Genomic DNA, 5,969 nt, shown 5'->3' with positions numbered 1-5,969 from the left:
ACTCTATATCAATTCTAAGTTATCAATATCTATCGTACACACAACCACCAGGCGTGGCCATGTCGCAACCCACAGTCGCCATTCGACAGTGCAGTTCTCTTCCATGGCAATTGACACAACTAACTGCAGGTAGTGCTGGATGGGCAGAGTCCGAGAAACTCCATCGTGAACAAGCAGATTGAAGACGGAGCGTACGGGGTCACTGGTGGCGAGTTGCGAAGTAGAGGCACTGTCACTGGCACCACTGCCGGCACGGCCAATTGCAAGAATGGTGAAGGGGCCATAGTTGCTTGATCTTGCGCATGTTAGTGACGCCTCCCATCCTCACATGTTTTCTCAACTCCTTTGTTCTTTTCTTGCAAAACAACTCCATCGTTTTATGTGAATTGGAGTAGTAAGCTAGCTGCTATCAAACAAGCTGGAACAAAGTGAAACAATGTAACGTGGTATCTACTCTGGTGAAGTTGTAGCCTTATTTATAAGGCAAAAGTATTGTTAATGCAAGTGAATCGGTGGAGCACTTGTTTTTTTTTTCATGTGTCCAATGCCATTGAGCTACGACACGCATGTTAAATTGCGCCAGCTAGTTCGCCTTGAAAGCTTGAGCTAACGCCAAACAGTTGTCTATGCTGAGTAATTTATACTTCACTTAGTTGTTCAAACTGGTGCGGGTTATTGGTGAACTAGAAAAAAAATGTCAGCATTTCTATTTCAGTTACTTTGCCTCTTCAAGTCTTCACTCTTTGAACATGGTGTCAATATAACATCGTTCCAAATCCATATGGAAATCAAGAAACAAACTCTTGTGTTAAAAGGATCTTATCGGTATTGTCAAGTGAAGCACACATATGACTTGTAATCATAATCCATTTTTCTTGTACATGTTCTGCTAATTACAACCAGCATATACAGTTCCCCACAACTAATTATCATCCCCTCCTTTGCTGGTGGCTGGTGGCGATCGATTTTGTCATGGTATGATGCTCACCATATCCTTCCCCTAGTTGTCTGACAATCCAGCTTCCCTTGGTCATCCCATCCCAGGCCACCGCGGTCTAGATGCCACGGTCTTTGTGGTTCTTCAACTTAAGATTTGGTCATTTCTTGGCCTGATCCGGCATACATGCCATTGGATATGACGCTCCATCACCCACTGGTCAACCGCGGTCGCTACTAGTCGGTGGCCTCATCGTGATGGACGGTGCTCCACACCCCTTCCTTGGTCATCCCCGGCTAGATTCAGGCTCCCACCATCGGAGCTGGCACTCCTCGCACTCCTCAGTTGTGATCTGGCATGCCCTCCTCCAGTCACCTCGTCCTTTTGGAGTTGGCTAAGGTCGGTCGTTATTTTGGTCATTTTGGACATGCACGGTCCTCTTACCAAACATTGGCTTCCGCTCCATACCGCCAGGTTGATCTCTGCCCTTTGGATCAACATTCCCCTTCTCTGGATGGCTAGATCATGTACACGATGGTGCGAGTGCTTGGTGGGGACATTCCTATGGTCGTCTTCACCCCTGCGCTGGAGCAATGCTCATCTTGATTTTTCATCCGTCTTCATTCTGGCACCCATGCTTGTGCAAGTGGCTTTACTTTGGTTGGTGGTTGTTGCCATTATGGAGGGCTTGCGCTACTACTTTCATGGTCGTTCCTCTGAGATATTGCAACTCCTTCAGTGTATGGCAAATGCTTTCATGCATGTTGGTGGCCCCTGCTTGTTCTTGCTTGGGTTTCTAGTATTATGCCTAGGTCGTTCACCCTTGTGCCATGAATCATTAGTTCATTTTTGTTGTTGTTTAAGTTATGTTTTATCTTTCAGGCAGTACCATTTTTGGTGTTGTGTCAGCAAATTATTTGGCATTGTACTTTTCTTTCGATTTAAAATCATCAAATTACAGCGAGATAAGGCCCGACGCAGAGATCTGAACGTGGAACTTCAAAGAGAAGATACAAAAATTCGGTGATGCAAAAACACTAAAGTGATTTGGAAAATATCATGCTGTGCACCAATGTTGCAATGTCGTATCTTTAGGTTCTTCTATAAATGCCGGGCAGCACGATAAATTCAGAGTGGGGCTTTGTAGGTAAACCTGGTAAAGGTCTATGGTCTTCAAGTACAGAGAGATGAGAGGCGCATCGAGTGTTGGTGGTTGCACAACGTTACCATCACTGACTCGGAAATCTTTAGCTTGGTACCTGAGAGCATACTCGATCAACATGATGCCGTTTGTGTATGTGCACTCCTCCTTTTTTTTAGAACAAAGATGCCAGAGGCGTCCTGCTTTAAATTGATAAAGCCCTCACATAGGCAGAGTTAGAACATATAGATCAACACAGCCACAAGGTCCGACACAAGACACACCAAATTCTCGGACCAACAAGGAAATCCATTACACGACCAAAGGTCCAAACAGAGCATGTAGGCTCAACCCAAAAGACGTCATCTTCCCTAAGAAACAACTTGAGGCTCCCTTGCCAAGTTGTAGATGTGACGAAATCCTAGCATAGCTTGCTGAAACAAATCAGCATCCCGCCGCCTCCTCGAAGGGCTCCACTGCTGCATAAAATGGGTATATTTGAAAATAGTGTGAAGGGAAAACACCCTCAATAATAGTAAAGCTTATTTCTGATCTGCCAAAGAGCCCAGAGCAGTGCCCCAAGTCGCCAACACTGGTCCAAAACACGCGCTGTACACTGTCGTGAAACGGAAGAAAGACATGAAAGGAGATCGGCACATGACCAGGGATCCCAACTGACCCAACAACCTCTCTCACGACACTCCAGGCGAAACGAGCAAGGTTGCAATTGAAAAAAAAGACATGATTGGCGTCTTCCGGCGCGACACAAAGCGCACAGAACCCAACGGATGGCCCATTGCATTTGGCGATGTTGATCGAAGTGGGCAGTTTGTTGCGGAACATTTGCCACAAAACACCATTACTTTTAGAGGAATACAGGCTTTCCATAAGCTGCCCGCGATATCCAGGGCAGGCCCCTTGGAAAGGGTTGTACACAGCGACTTGACCGAAAATAGCCCCGACTGACTAAGATGCCAAGACACCAAGTCCGGGCCTGCATACAAGGCAAACGGAGCCAGTTTTTGCAGCGGCCGTTCCCAACTAACCCGTTCTGGAGCACTCAGCTCACGGCGGAAAGGAATGACCAGGGGAGATGATCTGAGCACCTCTGCTACAGTAGCGTTCGGTTCTACTACTAAGGCATATAGGTCCTGGTAGTCCATTCAGAGAGGGTGATCGTCGGCCCAAGAATCAAACCAAAACTTGATCGAACGCCCGTCATGCACTTCGAATTTTGCTCCCAAAGCAAAAGCCGGCTTGAACCTTTTGGAGCCCATTTCAAAGAGGCGAGCCCCGAGAGGTTGCCTCAAAGAAGGACCAATTCCGAAAATACTTGGCTCGGAGGAGGTCCGTCCAAAGACCAGTCGCGTTTTGCGGCAGTTTCCAAATCCATTTGTGCACTTTTCCTCCCATCAACACATGCACTGATCTCAAACTTGTCGAGAAATGAGTTCCGTCGGAGCTGGATGAAGAGCTTGACCAGCTGTTTGAAATGCTGGTAGCTCATGAAACTCAACTGGTCGAAGAAGAGGAGCAGGTCAGTGGTGCGCCTCTAATGGTCACACCACTAGGTGTCGAGCATGCAGGTCTGCATGGCATGACCCGGAGGCAGAAGGGACAACACGTGCCGGCGGAGCTCTTTGGGCAGGTCGTCGAAAAAGTGGCGGGTGTTACATGAGCTAGGGAAAAACAATGAAGAGAAACAGGAGAAAAAGATGGAACTTGGTCACCAAGTTTATCAACAACAGCTAGTCCAGGAATCCATTGATCTTCCCCGGACCCTTAAGAGGAAAAATGGAGCATAAAACGACCTGCTCGTAGTCTTTCTTTCTACGCATACACTATGTGTGGTGACAGGCCCGTCTCCAGAAATTTGAGGCCCTGGTGCGAAATGTAAAATAGGCCCCAATGTTTTTCGAGAAAACTGTAAAACTGCATAATTCTTTTAAAATGTAGTTTCTCTTAGTTGTATAACTTCAAATATATATTATCTCATGCATTATTTAACATATAGAAACTATAATGCAAAACGAGTGTAGTAACAAAATGATATAGTGACCTCATGTTATGTTGAAAAGGATAATCTTTCTACTATTTTTTCAAATAAAATCTTCAACTATATCTTCATAATTATTTTTCTCCATGGCATTATTTCCAGGTGTTAATGTAGCCAATCTATTGACTCTTTTGAATGAAATATGGTAGCACAAAGTATATAACCCTATTATTTTTTGTTAGAACGGAATTATACCAGTATACTAGTAGGGATTACATTGGATTTGACATGAAAATATCGATAGTAGATATTACCATGCAAAAAAAAAGTACATATGGTGAACTCGTGGAGACTGGAGACGCACGCACGCCTCGCTGTAACTGGTCTGCCTTGTTTTTTTAGCTAGTTTTCTGCATATAGGCCGGAAGTAGGAGCACAAGTAGTATTTGGCAACGGGGGCCTGCTAGCAAGGTATGGGATAGGACTGGAAATTGATCTGAGGGCCCATGAACCTGTTGAAAATATTAGCACTTTTCCGATTAGATTTATCCACAAGTAAACAGTAAGCATGGCATAAAAGGTATGTATCTCATAGCGATACCTAAGCATACTAGCACGTCCAGAACATAGAATCGAACCTTCTATGAGCAGCACATATATGGCTAGCATAAGTACGAGTAAACGAGGGATGAACAGATCATACCCTCCGGTTGGCCAGGCTAACGCGGCGGCGGCAGCAGCAGCCTCGGCGTCGTCCGTGGCCTTCTTCTTAGCGGCGGCGTCGTCGGCCATGGTTTCGATGCAGGGGAAGTAGTGGAAGCAGAGGCGAACGGAGTTGGGGACGGACCGGGAGCAGTCGCGTCGAGACGCTCCCCAAAAACCTTATTGCCGTTCTCCCGGGCAGGATCTCGAATGACAGGGTTTCGGAGGCACCTGCTCTCCCGACCAGCCGTGCACGCGGTCGTCGGGATGGGATCGCCGGAGGCAGCACAGAGTGAGGAACAGTATATGACGGCTAGGTCACGCGAGAGGGAATGAGTGAACCGAACTAGGTTACTTCACTGGCCAAAGCCTTCTTATATAGTCCGTAAGGAAGAAAGTCGTGGGCCTTGCGGAGGCCCACGATCGAGTCGGCCCACTCCCGGCAAGGGAGTCATTGTTCCCTACAAGCGTCGCACCCCCGGCAAGGGGTCGACGAATCACGGCAACGAGGGTCCCGGCAAGGGTCGCACCCCCGGCAAGGGGTCGACGAATCCCGGCAACGCAAGTGAGCCCACAGTCCAACGTCTTGGATAGTGGCCCACATGTTAGCGACTCGTTAATTAATCCCTGATTAATTAATTCATTCCTGAGCAGCAAAAATAAGCTTCGGCTCGGCTCATTCCCGCAACCCGCAACCCGCAACCCGCAGCGCACACACGTCGTAACGAGGCGAGGCGAGGCGTGGTGAGGCGGGCGGCAGAGGAGGAGGAGCGCGCGTGTACCACTCCTCTTCCCAAGCTCCCAATGGCAAGTGGTAAAGCAGCCCTTATAAAGGGGTCTCAACTCTCCTCAACTAGCAAGGTGGGACTAAACTTCCCACCACCTGCCATCTCATACATGGGCCTCAAGATTAACCAGGTATTAGTGTCTTATATGGGCCTAAGCCCATCCATAATCCAACAATCCCCCACGAGATCTCGAGGCACATAAGTTTGTCAACTGTTTCAAACAATGTTTGATATACCAGAATTTTCAGTGGAGACTGTTAAGTTGAACTTCCACCTAGAGCAACAGGATTAGACTTCTTCACAACTGAACAATGGACTATGCCTTGAATTGCCAGTTTGGCGTGCAGAAGTTTCGCCTATTGTCAGCTGATACATGGCTGCCGAAGGCTAAACCCCACGGGTGGA

The sequence above is a fragment of the Triticum urartu genome, chromosome 6 (assembly GCF_003073215.2).
Source record: "Triticum urartu cultivar G1812 chromosome 6, Tu2.1, whole genome shotgun sequence".
Classification (NCBI taxonomy): domain Eukaryota; kingdom Viridiplantae; phylum Streptophyta; class Magnoliopsida; order Poales; family Poaceae; genus Triticum; species Triticum urartu.
This window is presented reverse-complemented; position numbering follows the sequence as displayed.